This window comes from Poecile atricapillus, chromosome 2 (assembly GCF_030490865.1).
Source record: "Poecile atricapillus isolate bPoeAtr1 chromosome 2, bPoeAtr1.hap1, whole genome shotgun sequence".
Classification (NCBI taxonomy): domain Eukaryota; kingdom Metazoa; phylum Chordata; class Aves; order Passeriformes; family Paridae; genus Poecile; species Poecile atricapillus.
This window is the reverse complement of record NC_081250.1, coordinates 62701067-62728021: the sequence shown is the minus strand read 5'-3', so window position 1 is coordinate 62728021 and position 26955 is coordinate 62701067. Positions and strand designations below refer to the sequence as shown.

The window sequence follows — 26955 nt, the reverse complement described above, 5'->3', positions numbered from 1 at the left end:
CCATAGAATAAGTCTGCATTGAACAATCCTTGAAGCAGCCTGAACCTTGAGTAAGAGCATTTTATTATACAAAAGGAGACAGTCAGAAGAGCTCTTGTAAATGTGTTGTCTACTGCCAGAATACAAATATGTAATTTGTCAGTATGTTTTTGTGAATGAGAGGAACAAAAGTTATTTTAAATACCTCTCTTTCTTTCCTCCTTCCTTTGAGGCTATGTCTGTAATGAAATACCCCAAATGTCATTTATTCCTCTCTGCTCTGCTTTCAGTATGAGTCTCCAAAGCAACAAGCAACATCTTTTGTGGAAAAAGGGTATCTGAAAACTATTCTGAGTACTGCAAATGGTGAAATAAGAATGACAGTAAAAGAAATAGGATAAATGGTGTCTACTGAGAAAGCTCCCATGGAACTACTGGGTGAGGATTGCTGACACTCACTCACGTAATTATGAAACTTAGTGAGGATGAACTGTCAGGAGATGTCTAATTAGATAGTGCAGCCAACCTCAATAGATAACATTTCCTATGTGCATTACCAAGGGGTGTTACCTTAGAGAAGTTGGTGTGTTGTTCTCCCAGTGAAATGGCCAAGAAAATATATATGGACGGTGTAAAAAAACACAAAGCTTTTGGCATGAATCTGTTTGTGTGTGTTGTATTCAATTGTAGGTTATTCAGCACAGTTGTAAAGAACAAAGGTTTTGTGCTATATGGAAAGCTGAGAGCTGGGTATGTACACAGTAGATGGGGTTTTCATCACAGTTTCCATTTGCCTTGATTGTGCCTTTTAGAAGATGATAATATTAACACCTTGTCCTTACTGTTCTGCTTTGCCCACACCACAGAGATGAGAGTGAAAAATACCCTTCACTATTTGTAACTTACAGTTTTAAACATCTTCCTTTGCACTTGATGCAGCAAGTTATGTTGTTGTATGGAAGAATTCTCTATTTACTTTGCATGTAGCTGTTCTTTTAGAAGATTATTTTTTTATACAGGAAAGTGTTAGTGGCTGCCATCAGATGGTTCTTACATCTATGGAAAGTCTGGGTTCTCGGTAGAGATGTTAAATGTGCTAAACAGTTTTCCTTCAGGCTAAATGATAGGAATACTTAAACATGTCTTTAGCTGCTTGTAGGAAGGCAATAATCAAGCAAAGTGAAAGCTGAGCAGAATTCAGCTACTCAGTCTGAGAGACCTGTTCCAAATGCAGAAGAAGAAATATCAGGTAAGAAGCTGTGAGCATGGCTTAGGAGCAGGGGAGGGTCAGGGCCCTTTGGTTTTTATGACTCACTGTCCAGGGAGGCTTGGGCATGTTGAGCAACAAAAATGGCTGCTGTTTTTTTTTTTTTGGTTTTTTTGTTTGTTTTGTTTTTGTTTTTTTTTTACTTTGTGTGGTTATATACTTTGCAAACAGCATTGCACAAAATACAGCTGCAGTGAACACCTGTTCATGTCATCATCTGCTTCCTTCTCAGGGATGTAGCCTGTGGCTAGAACTGCATGAACAGCTTGGCAGGATACAGGTCTGCCACCAGGTCATGGCAAATCATTTTGAGTGACAAAATGTTCTGCTTCTGAGAGATTTGAGATGCACTGGCCAGAGAAGCAATGCAAATAACTTTATTATCCTTGGCACAGGAATGAAAATTACAGAGGCCTCTCCTCTCTTTAAAGAAGAAGTTGAGAAGCTTTGATGAAAGTGCATTTGTTACTTAGGGAAAGGAACAGATAGCATGGAGATCAGGTATATGAAGAATGGAGTAGCATTTACATCTATAAAGACTGTCCAACTAGACAAGACATCCCTTTGCATTGCTGAAATTCTTTCCAGGTATTTACTTGATAAGTAGTTTGGGAAGTACTAAAGCCCAATGACTGAAAACAGGATCTGTTGAAAATGTGTGATCCAGCAAAATTCAAGGTGGGTGCACTCAAAAGGAGATAGCTGCTTGTAAGCTTGGACAAGTAATTCCTCATGAGGAAGCTGAGAAGGAAAAAACTGAACAGAACATGGGTGCCAGTAATATTATTAAAACACAGCTAGAAAAGAACATGCTCTTTTATAATTTATTTTTTATTGTTATTACAGCTGGGATAATAGCTGGGGTTTCCAGAGATGTCAGTGGGAGCTGTGCATGATCTGAGGTGTGATGCCAATATCTTAAATTAAAAATGCACTGGATCGCAACAACAGTGAACATTGTGAATACAGAAATAAAACCCAGTGGCAAGCTGCAACCTGTCTACACCAAAGTCAGTGAGGAAAAGGCATGTTGTACTCTCTATTATTTGTAAAGTAGAATCTGACTGAACAATTCAATGCTTGTGTCACAGTGGATGCAGTAGGGAAAGCACTGCAACCTTGACAGTTTCTTCACACACTAGGCACAATGAGCTACTTTTTGTGTGAGTGTTGTGTGTGTGTGTGTCATCTTGTGCTAGGAGCCCCACTGAAATTATGGAATAAAATGGGTAGGCATGGCATGATCTGTTTTTTAGTAATTGCAAAACACTCTAGGATCTTCAGAAGAAGGATGGTGAAGAACTGTGAAATAGCTTTTATTAGGCCAGGGTGGTGAGGGGATGGAGAATGATGCCAAGGGCCCTGGTTGAGACAGTGCTTATTTAAATTTATCACATCTGAGTGGGGTGCTTAATGCCAAGTGTGTGAAACCTTGTTGAGCAAGTTAAGCATCAGCTGAGTCAGGTGTATGCTTGCCTGCAGCTTGCCCTCTTCTCAGCTCTATTACTGTACAGCCTGGGAGACTTAACTGTAAAGGGAGAAAACTTGGCAGTGGAGCTGGTTTCTAACCCTGATAAGTTGTAACAGACACATGGGTGATACTGCCTGTTAATTTAGAAGGTATTTAACACTTAATCATGGTTGTCTAGTACAAGCCAGGAAGGACACTACTTTCTGCAGCCTCTAATTGGGTGCCATCAGTAATATAAGCCTAAAATTGTCCCAGTCAGCAACTGTATTTCCTAATCAGCATGAGCGTGTGCCCATTGGGGATCAGACACAGATAAGCGGGAGAGAGGAAGAGAGAGATCTGAACATATCTACAAGATGAGTGGCATGTCAGGAGCATAGAGGATGTCTAGATTTATGTGCTTTTTGGCAGCACTAGTGAGCTATTAATCATTTCTCATGAATAGAGCTCTTGTAAATCAGAGGTAGGAAACACTTTTCGTGGATAATCATGGCAAAAATGTCAGATTTGCTAGTTGGTCATATGCTGATAGGATGCTTAGCACTGGAGCAGACTCAATCTCACACATAAAATCAAAATAGTGCTCTCTTTACATGATGAGTCGAAAGGAGGGAGACAGCAGAGAGGTGAACTTCCATGAGTATTTGAAAAGCAGAAAGCTAATGTGTGGTAACAGACATGGAGACCCATAGGTTTTTTTAAGGTGAAGCTTTACTGAGAGAGCAAGGGCTGAGTTCTAGTCAGCATCTGGGTATAGCATAACACATTTAATAAGGCACACTTTGCATCATTTTAACAGCTGGCTGATCAGTTCATGGTTTTCCTTTACTTTTATTGCCCTGCAATTTACTGGATATGGCCCTTACGTGCAAATACCTCATTAGTCACAGGGTTGCATATTTCATGAAGCATACTGAATGTGCTGTCAGAATTAAATATTGTGAGGATAACAAGCACGGGTGGGGTTTTTTAGCTTTATCACTGAAGGCAACGCTCAGGGTGAATAGAAAAGCTGGAAAGCAAAACACGGAAGGTCTCCCTTCAAATTGTGCAAGGCAATAGGCTCTGGTGTATGAAACCCATCGCTCAAGGACTGACATTTAAAGATCTCTTGGAAGTGAGTCCTGTGTGAGGTGGGTGGATGAGAAAGCCTCACCCAGGACTTTCCAGTGCATTATTTACTGTAACCACTTGGAGGTGAAAATCTCAGTGGCTAATCGGGATTAATGCAAAATAGTTCTTAGGTTAAAAAGAATGGTGTCCTCAAAGTGCTTTTGGCTTAAGAAATTTCCTAAGGTTAATTTCCCCAAGTGAGCATCCCCCCTGCCCCTTCCTTCCCAGTTTCTTCCGCTGGCCTCCAGTCCTATCCTGTTTCTCTATAAATTCACAACATGCAGAAATGGAAATGACACGTATCAAGCTTGTTGTCCAAGTTAATGCTGGCCCCAGCCATGCTGGGGAATAGTTTTGGGCACAGCCTTGGATAACATCTGTAAGGGTTCTGCCCCACGCAGGTGTTGGGATGGAGGCTGCCAGATGATTGTTCTTTGGGATAGAGGCTGCTAGGTGATTGTCCCACACTGCCAGTCCAAACACGCTGAAGGACCTATGGGAGACTTTTTCCTGGCATTTCCTGGGAGTTGTGGGAAAAAAAGTCCAGGGTTTTGAAACTCCCTGGGAAACATCCATGAATCCCCATGAATCACAACCATTTTAAAATCCCCTTTCAAATTAGAAATCATGGGTTTTGTTCAGGAAAAAAAAAATAGTGTTTTGAAAAGCATTCATGAATTAGCTTGTAAACAAAAGTGTCCTGGCAGTGACTGACAGGTGCCAGTGTTTTTCTGTATTTGGACCAGCCCAGGACAAATTGGGTCAGAGCTGGGCTTGAGATTGGGATGTGTTGGCTCTACAGGCATCACTGCATTTGGTGTTGTTGGTGTGTTTAATGCTGCAGACCCATCCCGAGATTTACCATCTTTTCCTTCAAACATCAGTTGAATCATACTGAACTATTTCCTTCCACATATTGGCTTGTGATTTTGGGGGGATTTTATTATTACTTTAATTCTTGCCATTTTCAGGGTTGTGAAACCCCATTATAGCTATGGGGATGAATTTCATCAGATAACTTTTATCCACCAGAAAAGGAGAATTCAGCACACTTGGTTTCTCAGGCAGTCCTAATTTTCTATTGCTTGGCAGTGTGGAATCAGCAGAGTGAATGAATCCCCTCTCCTTCTCCCTCTTACTCAAAATTCAGCATGTCCTGTCCACAATTCCTCAGATTTACAGTGTTCCTGTGGAATATGCAGTTTCAGACAACTGAAAAAAACAGAAACCAGAGAAGACACTTCTTTCAAACAGGTATCATTGTTCAGCATCATGTTTTCATTCTAGATTTTTGGTCATTCCTCTCCTTTCCACTCTCTGCCACCCCTAAAACTTTCCTAATAAGTGTTACTTAATTCCTTGTTGTGAAATGGGTTGTCTGTTTAATATTCCCAGACCTCAGTAGCCATCTTAGAAATTCTGCAGTTTCTGTTATCACTGTGTCAGGAGTGAGATTTAAATACCAATGAATTTTGGGAGATGTTGAGAAAGGAGTGGGGTAAGAGTCAAGCTGCTACATATATAAAATATATATAACGCACTATACATAGTACATTATGTATATAAAAATATACTGTGCTGACCTGTTTTCTATTTTTTTTCTCAGATGCAGGCAAACACGTTTCAGCTATCCTTTTCTCTTGCCAATTTAACATCCTTGATGCCTTTCAGATGTGGGTCCACAAAGCAGATTGTTGCCACAATTCAGTCCTGCTTCTCCTAGCTCCACTCCTGACTTCACAGTCCTACCTTCCTTGCACTGTCATCCCTCTTGCTTGTTGTACTAGGCCCTGTTGAAGTGTTTGCTTTTGCTGAGTTCAGTGAGTTGAAGTTATGCTGGGCTGTGACAGAGGGAGCAGCATGAGGAGCTTGGGAGAAGGAGCTAGGGATGGCAGAAACAGAGCTGGCTGATTAATTGTAATAGTCTTAGCTGCCCTTGCTAGTGGCTCTGTCTGGAGCTGGCTGAAAGGATGTGCCACAGGGATATGGGGAGGAGGCAGAGGCCATGTGTCAGTGCCCTGATCAACCTACCATGGCGGTGCCGAGTCCGTCCTCACACAGTGATGCGAATTGAACACCAAGCGTTTTTTGGAGCAGTGCTTGGCACGGTCCTGATTAGCTGTGAAAGCAAAAGCCACTGCTGCTTTTCATTTCAGTTTCATGTGCTTTGGGAGCATGTGTGCGTCTGTGTTCTCAGAGCCATTACCGTCAGAAAATATCACTCCACAGCACTTTTAAAACTGATTCAGATACTTCTAATGACTTGTAACTTGGGTGCCAAATAGAATAGGTAGAGCAGGATATTTTTCATCAAGTTCTTGTTAAAAAGAATGTAAAAAACATTAATTGATACAAAGTCATAAAGATCTGGGCCTCCAGTTATTCCTAGAGCCCTTAGGGTGAAATTAACCCTCAAGTAGAGGCTCTTTTAAGGCTTTTACAGCATGCCAGTCCCATGGGGGGTCTGAATAAAGATGTATTATGGAACAGTTTTGCTGTAAAATTTTCAAGTTCAGTATCTGCCTGTATCTTTTCAGTGTTTAGCTGACTTATAATCCTGCAGTACATATATTGATCCCTAATCTTAGGCAGATTTTGAGTTCTAATACAAAGCCACATTAATAAATTTGTCAACTTGATACAAAACGGATCCACAATAAAGCAATACTTAATGCTGAGTATATATAGTCTATAAATGTTTATTATCTACTTATTATAGCGGAACCTGAGATTAGTCTGGTAGCTATATGCGATAAAGTATAATTATACATACATACACATCAAATTATGTGTAGATATGTGAATATATATTATTTTTAGCCATTGTTAGGAAAAGTCAGAGGAGAGAATAGGGTCAGGAATTCCACCAGTTTTTCTTAGTCTGACACTGAATAAAGCATGCTCCCAGTCCAGACTAAAGAAAATATTGCCATGAATTAATATGGCATTTCTTACTGAGGAACATAACTTCAGAACAAGAGTAGCTGCTTTTGCTTTCTTATAATGCTCCCTGTGATTTGATGCAACTTTTCCTCTGTATGTTTTCTTTAATTTTTATGTTTTATGTGAAAGCTGAACACACTGAATTTGTTTGTAATTTGGAATTTAAAGCAAGGCTCTTTGTTAAAAGCCCAGAGGAAGTTTCCATATGACTTATGGGCCATTTGGGCTCAATTGAATTTAATGGGTTTCAGCTGCACCTCCACAATGGCTTTGAAGGAAGTGAAGGGAGATCTATAGGTCTTAATTGCTCAAGACTGGCTTGTTTCTCTTGAAAAGGCTGTTTGCAAGAAGCAGGTTGGGAGTATTAAAGTGTATATCCTCAAAGGGATGAAGGAACTGCCGTTTGAGGAAGGGGTAGGATGAAAAAAGTTTTAAGAGTTACTCAGGAGCTGAACTAGGCAATCTGAATAGGTCCACGATAAGTTCTTGCTTGTGTGCTTAAAAAAAATCAAATAATTGGAGGGCAGAGCTAAGCCAAACTTCCTTTTCAGTCCTTTCAAGAAAGGAATGGAGATCTTGGAACTGACAAGATAAATTAGGCTGAGACCAAAAGAGAAACCCAAACAGATAGTCCCCTTGGCCTCTCTCATGCTGGTTGACAGACATGAGTGTTTGAGTCAGCAGGTGAACCATGACTTCTAAGAGCAGTGGTTTGTTTATGCTTCCACTGTACAAAGCTTTTCAGTGGAACAGAGCAAACCTAACTGGGCAAGTTTCCATTTCAATTTCACATTTCCTTCTGCATGTGCAGCGCCAACTGGCCTTATAGATTGTTGTTACTAAGTTTGTTAGGATTACCCCTGGCTTCACATTAGGAGGTGTCTGACCCATAAGAATCTCCTATGACCCTGTTTTCCAGGCAGGCAGGAGAACATGTGAAATGCAAAGTTAGGAATATAAAGGAACTACTGTCTTACTGAAGATAAGCTAAGAGACGGCATTACAGGAAGTTAACCTTTGGTGTACTCTGTCATTTTGGCCAGCATCATACAGGCAAATAAGAAGGGGACATTCTCCTGAGGTACCCAGCAGATGAATGCCAGATGGTACTGTCATAATACACAAAAAATAGCTAAATACCTACCGGTTGTGTTCAATACAAAAGGAACATTTTTCTTTTTCTGAATCCTGCAGGGCAGAACTCAGACAAGCATCTTAATGCAAACATCGCAGTAACTGAAATGTGAAGCTGAAAATCCAGAGAATTCTCCAAAAGCTTTAAGTAGCTTTTTAGGCTTCATTCATGTTGGGCCTAATGGATCCTCAAAGGGGAGAATGGTTTATCAAAGACAAGCATTTTAAGTACCTCGTGTTTATGTGGTAGGTAAATGGGCGTTTGTTACATTTGAATTGTTTCTGAATATGCAGAGAAAAATATCAAGCCACCATTAGCAGCAGCAGCAGCACAGCGATGCAGCAGCACCTAGCTGGGGGGAAAAGTGTTTTCTTTTCCCATGTTAAAATATGCTCGTTTTAATTTCCATGCAAAATTATAAGAATAAAAATATGCTGCCCTTTAGGGGAATGGCATTTTGCTAAATACCATGTATTGCTACAAACCTTAGATGTGAGGGGCCACATGCAAACATTTACATAGAAGAACTTTATGGATGTGTATCTGGGTCTCAGTCTTGCAGGAAAAAAATATTTCTGACAGCCTGGCTCTTTCAAGCTATGACATTTACTGCCTGCAGATAGAGGCCGAGTAGTAGGTGTGATGTTGTGACAGAAACTGAATGATTAGCTCTGCCTTTCCTTTCTTGTCCTTAAATCCTCTCCACCTATTTTTATATACCTGTTTTCCTAATATTTGAGTTTGCTATTAGCAATGCACTTACATATGCATGCCTCAGTCATTATTGTCCTGCATTCTGGCCTATTCAAGATTAGAGAAGTCTTCCTCTAGGCTTCCCAGAAATGCTGCTAAAGTTTGTCTGTTCAATTTCTTTGGTGGTTGCATCTTCTTTCATTAACTAGGGTAGCTGGTGTTGAAAACCAAACAGAAGGTAATGACAGACCACAGCAAGCTGTCTGTTGCTGCAGATGGAGGATACCTCAAGGATTTGGGTCAGAAAACACTTGGCAAGCATCCCTCTGAATTCTTCTTGTCACATGTTGAAGAAGCCTGCTTAGTGGCAGGGGTGAAGAAGGAAGCAGAAATCTTAAAATGGCTGCAATACGAATTTTTTTTTGTTTTATTTTTGTTCAGCATTGGAGCTATTTACAGCGTATCTTGCCAATTTATTCATACTGTTGCTGTCATGGGTTTTCCTGATTCTCTGCTTTCAGGACCTCCCCCCACCCCATGATCCCACTTAAGTTTGCAGTGGCAGGAGGAACGAGAGTTACTTATGCCCCCTTTTAGAACGGGACCTTGCAGAGAAGGTCTAAGAAGCCATTTGTTTTCTTTAAACATAGCTCAGCTTTGCACAGCCACTCACACACATTCAGACGGTTTCCTCTTGAAATTCCTCATCCAATACAAATAGTTCACAGCCTTGACTGTGGAACGTGAAGGGGCTCCCCTGACCCCCCTTTCTGCCGGGGGGCTCGGGCTGGGACAGGCCACACTAACAAGGTCTGCAGCCCTGGCAAACACACCTCCAAAAGCTCCGAACCCCACCTTTGTCTGCCCCTTGTGAGAAGAAGCAGAGTGAAATCTGAGGGAAGCCTTCATCCCTTTGGAGACTCTATCACACGCTCTGCCACCTCTGAGGTTTGCAAGCCAGCAGTGAGAGTCGGTGTCTTTAGAGATGGCAGTCGTGGCTTGGAGGGGAAGCAGGAGTGAATTGCACCATTAAACTGTCTGTACCCTCTTCCTTGCTCAGTCTGTGTAAACTTACACACCATAGTGTTTATAGCTCTTCAGCACAGCCTTTTGAACCAGTTTTCAACAAATGCCTCTTTCTTTTCCTCTTCCAGGGTGTGCACAAGTTATGTAAGATTTTGGAGAGATGGATGGTGGCAGAGCTGTTGGACATCCTGTACTGCTGTAACAATTGCCTTACAGCCTCTGTCCAGGCAGTCTCTTCCCTAGGAAAGGTTAGAAACTGCCTATGCCCCCAACACCTCCCTTTCCCAAGAAATAGTCCCTTGGTACAATTGAAGCTGCTGTGGCTGTAGGCAGGGGAAGAAGATGCTGCAGGCATGAGGCTGGTCTGGAAGGAATGACCACAGAGGTGGGAAAATGTCCACATTTTGTTCCGAGTCCTGCAGATGCTGAGATTGTATTCCCTTGACTCTGTCACATTGCTTTATCTTTATGGGGTCCTGCAAATCCAACTAACCAATCACAATGCAGTATACCAGCAGCTTTTTCAATATTTAACCAGTAGGAGTTATTTTGCAGGTGTATCTCCTTTGTCTGCATATCATCTGGAGAAGTATTTGGTGTGTATGTACACGAAGACCAGACTTCTTTGTTTGTATTACCATACTGGTTGTTTTGCTCATTGTTCCACAAGCTTACATTAGGCACTATAGAGGTACAAAATCATGCCACTTCAGAGAGGCACATTTAAATAGATCATATGCATTTATTTTGTTAGGGAGGAAAGGAAGTTTTCTTTCATGTTTTCAATAGTTCATATTATTTTTGTGGCTCAAAACCATGCAAAAGAAAAGGACCCAAAACAACACAATAAACATAACAAATGAAAAGACACAAAGAGTTTTGCCCAAGAAGCAGATAAATTACATTTCAACTGAGATGGTAAGATAGATTAACAAACAGAAGAGAGGCAGTAGGGTAAGATAGGACAAGGGTTATAGAAATAAGATTATTTGCAGTCCATGCAGTATACCCTAATATACTTCCTTATGCCCTGCTCTATCTCCAGATGCTGCAGAGAAATGGCCAAAGATTAGCTCCCAGGGGCAGAGAACTGTCTGTGTGGTGTTTGTTTTTATAGTGCCTCCTTCAATGGGACCCTAATCCTCACTGGTGTCCCAGAGTCCTGTAGCAATACAAATAACACACATAAAGTAGTAGCAATAAGATCTCTTGGCCCAGCGCTTTTCTTGGTGCAGTATCGAAGCCTAACCTAAGAAAAGGGAAGGATTATACGGCTTCTAGGGGTGTAGTCATTACTTTGGGTGTATGTTCTTACTTTTTGAAGTTTGTTCATCCCTTTCAGAAAGGATGTCTTGACCTGAAACTAAATTTGATATTAACATTGCCCTACTCCTTATTTGATACTTAGTGATATTTGAAACGTTTGGCTCTGACTATGTAAAGGTAGGAATACCAGAAAAGAAGATCATATATTATCTGGGCATAGTTCGTAGCCCAACTTCTGACAAGGAAGTGGGAACACAACAGACTTTTTTTATAAGACCACAGTAGTTCTCAGGAATAATTTCTCAGAAACTATGAAGCCTGCAAAAGAGGCATCAGAAAACACTGACCAAAGGTTTTCTTCTGATGGCTGAGGTAAAGCCCAGGTTTGAAACTGCTGTTGCCTGGCTTGCTGAATCCTGGTGGGTCCAGATTTGTTATGGCCCAGCAGAGTTTGCCAGGGTCAAGGAGGTCAGTAACCTCATGGGCTATAAAATGTATGGTCTGCTCCATCAGGATTAGTGCAATTGCCTCCAATTCGGTGTTCTCTGAAATTAAGAATAACCTGGAAAAGTCAAACTGTGTTTAGAGCTTAGTTTTACACGTGGTCTGAGCCAGCATTTATGCCTCAGACATGTGTCTAACATATTCTGGCTGCACTGTGAAGTGTTAAAGTTTAGCTGGAAAAGAGCTTAAATGCTGCTGCTTCACTGGTTTGGGCCCCAGAGTGGCCATTGTTCTCCACTCCTTTACCTGTTATCCATCCTTTAAGTCCAGCTCCCTCCAGAAACATGAGCTCTCATGCAGCTGGTAATTCTTATATGTCCAAGTAATGCGCATTTGTATCAAGAAGACATGGTCAGAGTTTGTCTAACTTCTTGTCACTATAGCCAAGCCAGAAATTTAAGGTACAGTAACTCATTTTATAGTCACTCTATCTGGCACTGAATATAGATTGGAAAAATTCTTTGCTTAAGCAAGATGTGTGGTAATATTGTTATGCTATATTAAAGTTCTCAAGTGCTCTTTAAAAATAAATTACTTTCTCATGAGTGAAAGAGAAGTATCCCCTACCACAGCCACATTTCTCCTTGCCCAGAACTGCCAAATTCTTCCATGAAGAGAAAAACCAGGCAAAGGGTTGTATCCTAGTCTTTTTTTTTTCTTTCTTTTTTTTCCTGAAGTATTTGGTGTTAAGTCTTCAGAAGGACTAGATAAAGCATTAGCTGCGAGTAGAAAAAAACATTAGGAACCACACCAGTTCATCAGGGCTGTGCACGCACATCTCCCAGTGCTAGACCAAGCCTATGTATCAAAAAAAGGTCCCAAATATTTAGGGCAGAAATATTCACTCCACTTGTAAGTGCTCTTTTTCTTCTGGGTTTTCCTCTCAGCTTCCAAAAGCTGCCCCTTAAATGCCACTTGTGAATGGAGAAAATTATGCACTTTCAAATTCTCTCCTGGGGACTGAGGGCTCATATCTCTCCCTCTCACACTGATACTGTAATTTCACACTATTTTTTTTTGCCAGCAGTTGAGCCTTTCCTTGTTATATATGACAGGCATGTTTCATTTTCATTAGGGCTTTTATACTTTGAGAGGCCTGATGAGCAGGGGAAGGGAAGTGGCTGGATGGAAGCGCTGCCACCTGAAGGGAAGCAGTCATAGGAGGTGGAGGGGCTCTCCCACATCCCAAATAGTGCCACTTTTGTACTCTGCACTACTGCCCTTCCTCAGGTGATGCCCTCCCTCAGATGCTGCCACTGAAGCTTCCAGTGAGGCCACAGCCTCTACAACTGTTGGTGCAAAGCAGTAAGGACACACAGAGGGAAAAACTTCTCAGACAAGCAAAGTGCACCATGGTACCTTGTTGGGTGGAAACTAAGCTAACCGACTAACCTACATAGGGGTCAGGTTCTGGGATGGCTCACAATTTGCAGTAGCAAGGAGCTAGTACATTGTATCTGTGTAATGTCGTGTCCCAGCTGTGGTTAATTGCCACCCAAGTATCAAAACTTTCTGGGCTGATCATCATCAAAGAAAAGCTCACACATTATCAGTCTTGTCTTTCACCAGGAGAAAGGCAATACTTGGAACTCTTTGTGGGAGAGAGGACAGGAATGCTGCTTGCTGCATTTTGTAACTTGACTTAATGTGGTTGAACATTTAATGTGTTGAAGAATAGCTTGACAGCTACATGGAGGGTACTTCTTTCCATGCCTGCTGATAGGGTGAGCTCTCAGGCACTTGTATCATCCCTACTGGGTTGTGCAATCCGGATTTGATATCTGGGCACTGCCCTGGGACTTCAACTGCTGTGCGTTTAAAAGTTTTTCTGTAAAGATAATATTTTCTTTTTATTAAAAACCTCTCTAGACCTATAAGGTTGTTACATAGCAAAATTCAGCATATGCAACTCAGGTGCTGAATATCCAAAGGATACTTCCCTCTGGATGTCTTACCGATAAGAGAGCAGCATCAGAAGTATTAAATGGATTCTCTGAGCACAGCAAAAACTGGTGTCTGTAAGCAATGTCCTATAAACTCCGTGTTTCTGAAATGCAGCCCACACCGTGACTATGCAATCAAACTTCCTTTATATCAAACCTTCATGTACTCTCCCAATTCTTTTCTTTCTTCATTCCCACTTTCCTGCCCCTTGGCATTCATTCACACTGACATTATTAGAGTTGTCTCTGAAGCTGGCCTAAGGAGTCCTACATAGTATTTACATTACAACAGAGCCTGGGGGCATCAGACAGGGATGTGGGTCTGTTGTGCCAGCTGCTATTCAGCCTTTAAGTACCAAGGCAGTCCCTGGCCCAAAAAAATTTCTATCTTGAATTTTAACAGGTAGCCCAGAGGGAGATAATTGTTTCCCTGATGCTTCAAACTAAATTCAAGTTGCTGTGAGTAGCAGGCTTTAGGAAAACCTCCTCTTTTCTTGTAGGAGGAGGTAGGAGAAGCACAAAACTGCCAGATTGAGATTCCCTGAGATGATCCCTAGCTGGTGGTGCAGAAACCCCAGCAGACAACCAGTGGTGTGTAACACACACCAGACAGAAATAAAGTGAACACAAAGATTTCACAAATTTATTGTGAGTGCAGCCTAATGCTCCTATTCAGAGCACGTGTGTATTTCCACCTCAAAAGAAGAGAAACAATTCCTTCAAGTCCCTCCAAATAAACCAGATTTTAAGAATCTTTCCACTGGAAAAAAAAAACCAAACCAAAACCAAGCTCAAAAACCTTTAAACCATTTAAGACCACCTTAGAAAGTCAGTCTGTAAGTATGCAAAACACTGGAGACCATCATATGCTAATCTGAGCTTAACAAAACACATAGCATTACCATGTGTAATTATACAGTCCAGCTATTAGTAGCTTTACCACTGGCTGTTCTCCATCCTGCTTTCAAGCTACATCCTTTCCTTTCATCTTATTCTACACCACATGAAACAGGTGAGCTGTTCCCTTTATATAGCTCAGGGCTCCAGTCACATAGCTCTCAAAGCTTGGTATCTTCATTTAATCAGTTAAAAGAATTGAAATAATCAGAGATCTTTCATGAACTCCATGCCAAATTTTAATTCTGTTAAGCATTCAAAGCTTACCAAGCTAAAAAAAAAAAAATCAAGAAAAAATTAATTATTTTTTCCTAGGAATATCTACTTTGAAAAGCTGCCCTGGAGGGTACATTTGTAGTTTAGAATATCTTTCACAAATCACCCATATATCACTGCTAGCAAGTTGCACAAAAAGACATCTCCAATGCTTTTTATTGTCAAGGCAACACTGTGGTTTCTGCATCCCATTTGTTCATGCATAGATAGTAACAGCATCCACATTTTATCTGATCCATTTGAATTTTTATCTTGACTTTAACCACTACTGGTTTCTTACAGGAGAGTACAAATTGTTTAGCGTTATCTTCACCAGTAACAACTTCTGACAGCAAAGAGATGGCGATACTAGCCCTAAAATGTCTGTATTTGTTACCTTGGATTAGATGACAGTACATCTAATAGAGCATTAATTTTCAGTTTTGGGGTCCTTGAATGTGTGGGTAAGAACTAGTGAATTATTTTTAAGGGGTCTGTGAAAGGTAACTCAGATAAAGCAGATTTATGACAAGGGGCTTAAATTGGTTTGAAAGGAGCCTGAAGTGCCCCTTGAAAATGCTGTGGGGATTGCAAACTGGAAAAGATTAGATGCCTGGGGCTATGCTATCTGCTCTGATTTAGGAGCTTGGGTCATTGTTATCTGTTGTGCCATTCTTTCTCCAGTGCAAGATTAACCCCACATTCTTGCATAAGGGTCCTCTTTCCACCTAGGCCATCTGACCCTGGAGAGTGCAGATATTGCCCCTTCAGGCATAAGGCCGTTCTCTTTTCTCTCTCTCTACCAGATGCTTTTCTTTACAGCATCAGCTGATGTGTTGCTGGTGGGTGACTGTCGTGACACATCACAGGTCCCAGGATTAGGCCTCTGAGAAACTGCAACAGTACCTTGCAGTTAAGTCAAATATTTCCTGACCTTCCTAGATTCTCAGGAAGATAACCAGGAAGACATCTTACTGAGTTTGTTTCGAGATATGTGTTGGTTTTAGCAGTGAAAGAGCATTAAAATGTCTGTTAGTATGAAAATAAATAAAATGTGTGTACGAGTTTGGTTGTTATGACAAAGATCTGTATTTTCCAAACGGAGATGTACACGGTGATAGTTTTGCTGTGAGTCCATCTTCTCTGTGGAGCCACCCTCCTGACATGGAGGCTGTTGTGTTCGTTTTCTAAAGACCTCTGAAGAGCAGCTGGTCTAGCCTCTTGCTCCAGACAGGGTAGACTTTAAAATCAGGTCACATTACTCAAGGCTATGTCAGTCAAGCTTTGGAAATTCAACCTGCTGGACAAACTTCGCAACGGTGAAAATTTTTACTTTCATGGTATTTTTCTCCCCTTATATCTCAACAAGGTTTCTCTGGTGGCAGCTTATATCTGTCACCTCTCACTGTGCAGAGCCTTCCCCAAACTCTCCCATTTGGGAGCTGCAGACCTCAGGATGATCCCACTTCACCCAACACTTCTGCAGGCTGAACGGGCCCAGCTCTCTCTGCCTTCCCTTCTGCACCCTGAGCTCCAGCCCCTTCATGATCTTGGTGCCCCCCCACCGGCCTCACTCCATGATGTCCATGCCTGCCTTACACCAAGGAGCCAAGGTGGGCCATAGTGTTCCCAGTTCAAGCTCATAAGCACTGAATATGTCGGAATAATCACTTCCCCCAACCTGCTGGCTACTTGCTTTCTGCAACAGCCCCGTGTTTGGGGTTGAGTCACAAGGAGGAGGTGGAGGTAAGCACGGGTTAAGGATGGATACGCTCTAGGGCACTGAGGTAACACTGCTGCACACACTCCCATCACAAGTAGGATGGCATGGTTTCGGCAAACAGGGTGTCTGCTCACAGCTTTGTGCCCCACCCTGCTGCTCAGACAGACAAATGCTGGTGAATCACTATAATTCAAAAAGAGTGTAGCTTGCTTTCAATTGCCACAGCTGTGAGCTGCAGCGCTCAGATGATTCACAAAGGGTTCAGCCTTCCAGGCCCAGGGGCTGGGGAGGCCACTGGTTGCAATGCCAGACATTGCAACCTCATCTGTGTTCAGGGGTCTTACATGCACTGAGGCAGTTGGTGGGATTTAAATTGAAACCACAATCATTATTCCTTTCTGTCCTTTTCTGTTCCTCTACATTCACTGTGGAAGCTGCCAGGGAGGTGTTAACTGTTTTGTTTGCTATTTTGTTATTGGATTTGGCTGGAGAACTGTTGTGGAGAATTGTGTGGAGGGGAGGTCTCCCTCTATTCCTGGTTCATCTTAGGAAATGTGGCAAGGTCACCAAAGAGTGGGGAAATTTCTTTGTCAAGCCATAGACAGATTTCATATGGGTCACGAGAAGAACTCCAACCTTAACGCTACCACCACCAACAGTCTTACAAGAGCTGTGAACTATTTGGCAATGAAAATAGGCAGTTTTGTAACCAAAATCCAATTTTGCAGGAGAGTTAGCTTTGTGCCTTTCTTTGGATACTGTTTTGCTGTTGTGAAAAGCAATACATATGGAGGCCCATTAGAGCCTAAGGCTATTGTTGATGCAGTCTTGACTCATTCTTGGCACTCCTTTACCTTCCTTTGATAGCTCAGCTGGTAGAGCGGAGGACTGTAGGCTGTCACTGAAAAGTAATCCTTAGGTCGCTGGTTCAACTCCGGCTCAAAGGAAAGATTTTTGAGGTTTGTTTTCAGTTTTGTCTTTCACTTTTTTCCAGAGTTTACAACTTTGCAGAACATCCCCTTCTAACCACTCTATAACCTGTGAGAAATTGAGTCTGTTTTCCTTGTTTGATTCAGATGGTTGTTACAGCTGCGGTGCTGTGACCATTGTCACCTCTCTATGAACCATTCACTCAGGAGTTGGACTCAGTGATCCTTGTGGGTTCCTTCCTAATCAGAATATCCAGTGAAATTTGTGAAATCTAGCTAATCAGTTGATGCCCATTATAAGAGCTTCTGTTCCTGCAGGGACTCAAAACCTTCTACAGATCCTTGAGAGGTGGAGAAGACACATGGTACAGAGCTTGCAAAGCCTCTTACTGGAGTTGGGTGTGGAAAATGAGGGCAGGTCCAGTTACTGGAGCACCCTTGTTGCTGGTTTCACCCCTTTTCCTGTCTTTTTCTTTCATCTTGAAGTTCTGAGGCTTTGAGTGGGGCAGTGGGGAGCTAAGAGACCTGGGGAAGAAAAATGTTTTTGTGAAGACAGGAAGGGATCATTCAGGTACTGATACCTGTTTGAGACAGTGACTACATGTGGCAATAATCAACAGCCTCCTGAAAGGGTTATGAATACCACTGGGCATGCTGTCCTGAGGTATATAATTTCCAAGAACTGTCCGTTTCAATGGAGAATTGTAAAGGTTGGGGCTGGTACAAAGGAAATGGATAAGAAAGAGGCCTAAGAAAGGACACCAGAGGCCAGGTTAAGAAGGCATTTTAAGGACTCATTCATACAGAAATTTTCTGAGAATAGAAAACAGGGCACTGCGACCTGTTAAAATTTTGTTTCACACAGGAAACTGACTCACTTTCACAAGACACAATGAGTTCTGAGACATCTGTAAGGAGCTTTATTAAAGAAAAGATTAGAGGGTTTTATATGTTTACATTAGACGAGATGACATTAGGGATCTAAATCCCAAAGCTCATGCAAAGCTTCTCATGCAAAGCACCTCCTCATGCAAAGTGCAGTGCTAAGCTGAACAAAGGTAGAAGGAGGTGGCAATTTTGTTCAGTTGCTTACCTTTCATTGTGCTTAGTAAAAAATATTTGGTAGTAGTTGGAGCCAAATACACCAAGAAACCAGCTAAAATGAATAGTCAAGTGATAATATGTAATTCCAATTTTCATTTTTTTTTTTCTTTTTTAACTAATTAGCATCAGATCAATGACCATCGATCATAGTACAACACTGGTTTTCTTTGTCTTCCAAATCCAGCTGCATTAATTCCCCTTCAGCCTGCAAAGCAGTACAGACTTACAGCCTCCTAACCATAATGGGTTTTCAGCACAGGGAGGCACAGGACAGGAGGAGGCAGTTCTGCCTCTCCTCCCAACAACAAAACTGGCTCACCAGGCCTTGGGGTAGGGTGGGCAGGTCATTAATTTATTGCTTCATAGGTCCTCCCACAGTGGGATGGGGTTGTAAAAGCAGGAGTAAGAGAGGCAAGGAGATTCCTTTGCAGTCCTAATAGGACTCCTAGGGAGGAGGATGCACAGCAGCATCATCTTCACTGGGAATCTGGCAGTCAGTTTGTATGAGGAGGCAGAGAGGGGTAAGAGCCTGGGTGATGCCACAGGAGGAACTCAAGTATATTTGTAACTAACCTGGATTAGAAATCTGTCCCAAAGCACCTGGGACAGATTCCCTCCTAACAATGTGTTTTTTATGGTCTTGGTGAGCAAAGTAGGAACCTTTCCATGATTCATGCCGTTAATTGCTACAAAAAGCCTGAAAGCTGCCAATAATCATGACATGTAAATCCTTGTAGTCATGTCAGGGAAGAGACCAATGTTTTCTCTGAGACTGGCGAATGGTGGTGACTGATGGGCAGCCTGGTTGCCTCACAGGTATTTTGTTGATGTGCGGATCTTTCCTGACTTAATATTTCAGTCTGGGTTGCACAAGGTATGATTGAAACAAGAATGAAGGGAGAAAGGATTAGTTAGAAGTAGGTTTTTGTTGCAAGTGGTGCTCCTTCTGTGGTTGAAGAGGGTGAGTTGTTTCAGTATGGATTCACTCTCATATTGCTGCACACCAGTGGATAGCTGAGGCCTGTGGAGGATACCACCTGATATTATCCCATGGCTGTTCCATTGCCTGTTATTTCAGCTGCCAGGGCTGCCCCCATACTTGATGCAGTGACAACACTGTGTTTTTCTCTTCAATAACATTCACACAAAGTAGTTTTATAAAGTGAGTTCCAGCAATTGTAGCCATCAAGCCAGAAATGTGAATTTAAATAAAGTCCTGGTGTTTTTCTCACATATGTGTGGTGGGAGGCATTTAAAAATTGTATTGTCTTTTCTGATTATGAGTTTCAGCTTTTCCCTTAATGTTGAACAAGCTTCCCCACACAGCCAAACACCTCTGATTCATCAGACATTGTGAAGGTTGCTGTGTCCTTGTCTGAGGAATGGCACTCCACAGGTCAGACCTCTGAAACAAAGATGTAACCAGCTGGGGACAATAGACTAGCAGTAGTACACTCCCATTAGACAAGATAGTGTTTGTTACCAGTGGGGTAAGTGGGACTTTTCCCTTTCCTAAACACTTTCTTTTGTCTTGTCTCATCTCTTGTCCCTAATCAAACCTTTAACCTATCACCTACTTTAGAAGCAGCATACTGTGTAGTGAAGAAATTGAAGCTCACAGAGTTGGCATAAACATGTTGCAAAATATCTGTACTTTCTCCCCAAAGGAAGGAGCAACGCTTGCTTTCCCTCAGGACAGCTTGGTGAGTTGGATCCAGTCGTCTGCACCCACAATTCTTCTTACATGGTTGTTTTGCACCTTTGCTAAGCAGAGTTCTGTGGTTTGTGACTGGTCTCCTCTGTGCTCATCCTGAAAGTAATTTTTAAAAATTAAAAGTGTAGTTTTGGCACTGGCATAACTCCAGGTTCTCAGTTGTACTTGCATTTAATGACCTTGTGTATCTTGAGCTTTGTTTTGATTTCACAATACAAATGAATCTCAGCTTCTTTCTGGACACCTGTTTTCACCTGTTTGCACCAAAGTTGTGTTGCAGGGATTGCTTATTCAGACACGATGCAAAACAACTGAGCAAAGCAGGGTCTGCCTAGGGAAATTTGATTAACCTTAAAGAAATTTCAGAAGATGCTGGGTAATCTCCAAATGCTCTGGTATCAGGTTTCAGCCCAGAAATGTAGTGCTGCATCAGTGATGGGACTGAAGCATTAACTTTGTACTGAACCCACTGCTTTTCTTTGAGCACTGTAACATTTTTCTGCTGTCGTTGCTCTCTTGTAGCCACCTGTTGCCTCTGGTCATGCAGATGTAGATAAAGCTCTCCGTACAGGGTCATATCTTTGTAAAGTTTTTTATTATGGCAAGAAAAACACGGTCCTGATTCCTGTCTGGAATAATGATATAAATCAATGGCAACAACTGCACAATTCCCTTACAGCTCTAGAAGTAGAATCATGGCAATTAAAATAATGTGCAATTAAGGAGAGCTTGAAAAAGCTTTTAAATCCAGGAAGCAAGTCAAGATGCTTTGCTGATGATTTGCTAGTTTGTAGAAATTGCAAGTGGTTGCAAATTGGCTTGCTTTTACCATGAAGTAAAACTATTCTCCAGTGTGTGTTTAGCTGAATTTATGAAAAACATCTCAGCATGGCTGGAAATGACCAACAGTAGTTGCTGCCTTTACTTGCATCCACCAGACCACATAGATTTACAGCAAACTAAGCAACTGTTTGCACATTCCTTCAGGCCTTCTTAACCACCCTGTAACAAACAATTTTTCTTTTTCCTATTGTCGTTGTTATAATCAGGCCTTGATAAGAATTGCTGCCAGAGACACCCAATCAGTCCCATGCTATCATCTGGGTATGATTAGAGTCCTCAGGACAGATTGAAGCCATTTGATAGCATTGATTACTTCCTTATTTCAGGTTGTGCCATTTCACCATTTACTGATTTAAAATTCTTGCCTCATTTAAGAGGGTACATTTTTTTTACATTGTAAATAACAAAATCTATTTTGTTGTGTGAGTCCAAATAAGCTTTGAAGTTTGTGGCTTTGTAATTTGAAAGTCATCTGGAGAGTGTACGCTTTCTTGTCATCTTTAATCAATGCACTATAATCAATTATCATATCAAAGTGTTCAATTACTTCTTAGTGCAGAGGTGCTGTAGCTATTTGGCCTAATTTCCTAGAAGATTCTCAGCATTCTCATTGCAGCACTGGGGTTACTTACCTGACTACTTAAAGATGTCTGCTGTGAAAATGAAGCCGGTACTACTTGAACATCAGCCTCCTCATAGAAAGCAGTGCCAGATGCTTCTTCAGCACTGCAAACCAATTCTCTCTGTCCAGTTTGTGAGCTGGGTGTACGTCTTTGTCTGTGCATCTGTGCTTTTATGCTAACCTGGCTCCTTTTTTTTTTTTTTTTGTGTGAATATCGAGAGATTTCAACATTCCCTTTTCCTGCAGTATACTACTCTTCCATTTCTCAGGAATTATGGGAGGAAAGTTACTGCTGACTGTTGGGTCCATGAGTTTCATGTTTATTTGAAGGGTGAGGAAAAATACTGTGAGGTTTGTTTGGTTTGGTTGGTTTGTTGATTTTTTTTTTCATGATTGCTAAGTCTCCCAGTCCTTATAGAAGCTTGAGATCTATATTTGTGAATTAAGGATCTCTCTAAACTCAGAGTTGAGGTGTTGGTCCTCCTTATTGCCTTTTTTTTTGAGTATGTGGAACTAAAAAATATACAGACAATTTTATGTCAGTGTTAGGCTTTTTTTGGGGATCACTATGTTTTGAACTCCACCCAAACTTCAGTGTATCCATCCTTACATCCCTGTGACATGGAGACGTACCTATGTCCTTTCTTCATGTAACTCTGTTAGTCCCTAGGATTGCTGCAGTTGAGTGATGGGTCCTAAGCAGTTGCAGTAGAGAAGTCACCTGAACTTTCTCAGGATTTGGCTGCTTTGTGTCCTCACCACCCTTCCTTATTTCTCAAGTTCCTAACTTTTGATAAACCATTGACTTAACTCTCTGAGAAACCAGCAACGAGTTTTCCCATTATTTTAGTTAGCAACAGCTTTGCAGGCAAGATGATCTCCTTGGTTCCTTCTCCAAGAAAACTATTGAACTACCAGTGAATGAAACTCTAGGAGTATATTGCTGTATTAAATCTTGGAGAATTGACACAACCAGTTTTTCAGCACTGACTCTATGCCAGGAGAGCAGAGTGGTGTGTTGGAAGGGAATTCTGCATTCTAACAGAGAAGGAGGAGAGTGGTGTCAACCACTTGGATATCCGTCCATCCATCTATCCATCCATCCATCCATCCATCCATCCATCCATCCATCCATCCGTCCGTCCGTCCGTCCGTCCGTCCGTCCGTCCGTCCGTCCATCCATCCATCCATCCATCCATCCATCCATCCATCCATCCATCCATCCATCCATCCATCCTCTGAGGCATACTGTTGCTTTCCTGCAGAAAGACATCTGTTTGTGGATGGGCCAGTGCTTGGTCCTTGGTGGGAAATGAAACAGTGCATGCACCTAGGTACATTTCATGACAGTGAAAAAAGCAAGAGAGGACACAAAGCTCTGTTTGAGCCACTTCTCATCAGGCTGAAGGAAGGAGAGCATGAGTGGCTTTGTGGTGAGAAGGTCTGTAAAAACATAGCCATAATCCTCATCTCATCTTACCTTTTGAGAAATATCAAACTTGTGATGAACTTTGTGACCTGTCAGAGCTCTCAGCTGAACTGCAGCTGAAGAGATTCACTGTAAAAGGATATAGGCTGCTTCTTGCTGTTGATTTTTAACCATGAGAGTTCCTAAGGGAAATAGCATATAGTAATAACATTTAATGGTCTTCTGATGAGCATCTGGTACTGGATGTTTTTTTCTTTTAAATTGCATTAAAATTAAAACTGCATTACTGCAGAGTCCTCATTTCCTGTTACGAGGCGAATTATGATGCTCTATTGATTGGCAAAGCTGTTTCCCATCCTGCATAAGTGTGGTTAGTGGACAGAATTTAGCTCACAGACACAGACATGCCCTACCAGCCCCCTCAGTTCTGAAAGTTTTTCCCTCTAAATTATTTATAGTGAAACCTCTGATTCTCAAAATTTAAAACAGAGGAGAGAAGGTATAAAATACTCTCATGTATGCCTTTGTATTAATTTATGTGCTATCACATTGAATAAAAGGAAATAGCAAGTTAAGCATGTTCAAGAAGCCACATGATGAGTATAATTGATGCATTCAGCCTAAAGAACATACATATAATAGTCCATTGTAGTTATGGGATGGACCAGCCAATATTTTTGCCTTGGAGATCATTACTTAAGCAGATGACTCTTGACCCTTTTCTTTTAGTGCTTCAAGAAGTTTGCCAGAAAGTACCCTTTTGTGCCAATCAGCCTTTAATATCTCTCTCTGAGCAGCCTCAGTTTTTCATTTAACTTACTTCTGAATGTTAATCTGCTTTTTATCCCAAGGATCTTTATGAGAAATAAATTGGAACCTTTTCAGAAACGCAGTTGTAAAAGCTTCTTCCTTACTAGTTGAAAGCTTGCCACAGTGTAGCAGCAAGGTATGCGTTGTAAAATGATGTAAAATTTAACAAAAAAAGAAATCAAAACTAAAAAGGCAATGGTGCAATGCTGGAGAGACCTGCTGGGTGTTTCCGTATGGAAACTCTCTGACCTGTGTATTCCATGGGAAGCATAGGAAATGGCAGCTGATAGGAGACCAAAGAAACTTACATTTGCAAAGACAAAGATCTACTTTGACATAACTTTGCCATTCCCATTGGTCCTCATCCCCCCCAATGGGCAATGGGCAGAATGAAGAGAAAAGCTCACAGCCTAAATGGCAAACCACATTAGAGTAGATGGCTTAAACAGGTTCTGACTCAGGAAAGGAAGAGTTCTCCCTGAGATACTGAAGATTGGAGCAGTGCATGAAACTGGGTGGTTCCTTTCAACCTTGTTGGGAAAAAGGAGGAAGATAGCACCAAAGAGAGCGGGCTCCACTGAGGAGACCAATGCACACTGCTCCCAGGGACAGAGGTTGTGTGAATGCTACTGGGTACCCAGCTCTTCCCTGCGTATGCAGGGACTGGAAAGAAAATGCGTGTTTTAATGTGAGTTGTATTTCTCTTTCAGGGCTTTTTTCTCATCAACTACCCTCTTTCAAGGGGAGTGCCGGCAGACCTCTGGAACGAATTATAAGGAAATCCCGTACCCTCCTATAAAAAACAAAAAAGCCTAATGTCAAGGGGAATGATAAGGGATCTTTGGTGATTTGAGAACAAATGGAACTTGGAGGCCTTTCCCCACACCACAGTAATTATTAGTGAAAAACCTCCTGAAATATGGCTTTTCTGAAGCCATGGTACCAACAGGTTCCTTCCCATTTGTTTTCTTTATGATGAGGCCTTTCTCTCCTCAGTGCACATGATGATACCCACTTTATTAAAAAAAACTACACAATTGATGGCTGCTTTTTCTTTGCTAGGAAAGACAGACCTTGGCAAATAATTACTTCTTGTTCTTACTGCTAACATCTGTATGACTTATTATTTATAGAGACTTGTTGTAAAAATGGGAATGATTTTCTTGACCTAGTAAGTTACTGTTTAAACCAATAAAAGAACAAAGGAGGGGTGCGTAAGAAGAGGACATAAGAAAGGCTTTTGTTTAAAGACTCACATGCACAGCTAATAGATGTAGCCGAAGAAAAGACATAAAATACCTCAGATTAATAACTATGAGTTTCTGCTGGCTTATTGCTTTCTAAAAGGTTTCCCCTCCGTGGACACAGAGCTGCATAAAAGATGAAGTAGTTACACTCCACATTTTAGTCATCCCAGTAATGATGGCAACATCTTTGTTAACAAACACATGTTCTCCAAGGAAAGCAATCCTCTCTCTAGTATTTCTAAGGGAAAAATTAATCGGGTTCACTTCTTTGTGTTGCCTCTATGCTTGCTCTTCCATTCTTTGCTTCTTACTGCTTGACCCTTGTTGAATTACTCATGTAAAGCAACAAAACACTGCTTTAAGTATATAAATCTGGGTCCCTCTGTTTCCTGTGAACAGGTGCTGCTGAGAAAGTGAAGAAGAAACCTGTCAGGATGCTGTAACAAGCACTGTATATGAGAAACCTACTGGACAGAAAGCCCAGATCAAACACTAACTTTGTTTTTGCAAAGCAGGAAATGTTGCTCAAATTCATGTAGTAAATATTTATTTGTGCATCACAGGGAGCTTTCATGTAAGCTTGGATTAGCTGGAAATGAGGACAAGGCCTGAAGTTTTCTCCCTATTTGCTATGAAAGCAATTGTGATTTTTTTTTCAAGAAAGTCCCTCAGCTTTTGAGCTAGGCAGAAATACATTACATTTGACCTCAATACTGTGTTCTTCAGCAGCTAAAGAAGAAGACTTTTAGGCTGCTATTTAAATTTTATGAAATGTCCCAGAAGGATAGAGAGAGAGATATGGGCAAAGACCTAGAAGTGGAGAGAACCAGTGATGAGAAAAGGTCACACATATGGGAAAGGAGAAGAGGGACAAGGATAAGAGTGGTGTTTATTTCACAGGGGTAAAATCACAGTGTGCAAGTACAGGTTGAAAGAAGCCAACAAAAAGGGTTTTTTTTTAACACTAAAGAAGCTCAAAACTAGTGTAAAATGCATTGATTCTACTTAATTCTCTTGCTTTATACCAGTTCTGTTCCAGAAATTAGCATTGCATTTGGCACCAGCAGAAAGACAAGAATCCAGGGGAGACACAGAGACATCCTTAGCCATGAAGTCTCTTAGGGATGAGGGCTGAGGAGCTCAAATAAGATAGGGGAAGTCTTGCCATTAATTACTTAGGTAGATACAGAGGAATGTGCTACCATTCACCAATGGCTTTTTACAGGGCCCTACATCACAACAGTTCTCCCACATGTTTTGCAAGTGTACAGATCAAGGTTTCCCAGCAGTAACCTGGCATGGGATTGTGTTGCCCCCCCTCTTCCTCTTCCACACACCTGGCAGCTCTGCCAGGGCCTAGAGCCTGAAGGGTAAATGCCTCAGGGGTGGTGGTGGATTGCTTCAGCCAACAAGCCTGGCAATCTTCTGCTTTTATGAACACTAAGCTCACCTTGGATATTGAAAGAAAGAAATGCATTAGCTGGGAAGCGTGTTGGGTTTCTTCCAAAGCACACTACTATGTTGCTGTGCACACCAGCATGGAAACAATTTGCAGGCTGGAGAGCCAGTAAGCTCTCTGTCAGGGAGCTGTTCCACATGCTCTTCTCTCCCTTCACTTCCAGACTCATTCCTTGTTCAATCTCTTTTGCTTCAGTTTCACCATCTGAGCTTAAATGTGGCCTTCTAACATGAAGAATCTGGGTGAGTAGAGCCACATTAGCTGTAAAATCCCTAGCCAATCTTATTTCTTGGCATGAAGATGGCTGTTACAGCATTGTTTTTATTATTCATCAAAAGGAAACTTTTCAAAGTAAATACATCAAATACCACATAACATAAGCTCTTCCCAACCACTGCTTCCTCTACTTTTTTCTCTCCCCCTACCTCCTATTTTTATAAGTAATCAAGTTGTTACTCTAGAGTCAATTCCAGGTCATCTTTCATTTGCTCAGAATATATCCTTATTGGCAAGCTATTTTCCCATTATTCAGGAACACACATATTGTTTTACTTACAGCTGTGTGCTGTATTTTATGTTCTCA

At 41.5% G+C, this 26955-nt stretch overlaps 1 non-coding gene across 1 annotated transcript; it reads left to right on the top strand.

Annotated features, from left to right (window-relative positions):
• The first annotated feature begins 17072 nt into the window (after positions 1-17072).
• TRNAY-GUA (transfer RNA tyrosine (anticodon GUA)) lies at positions 17073-17162 on the top strand. The gene is given in 2 exon segments: positions 17073-17109; positions 17127-17162. It is a non-coding gene; the product is annotated as a tRNA-Tyr (tRNA).
• The last annotated feature ends 9793 nt before the right edge of the window (positions 17163-26955 follow it).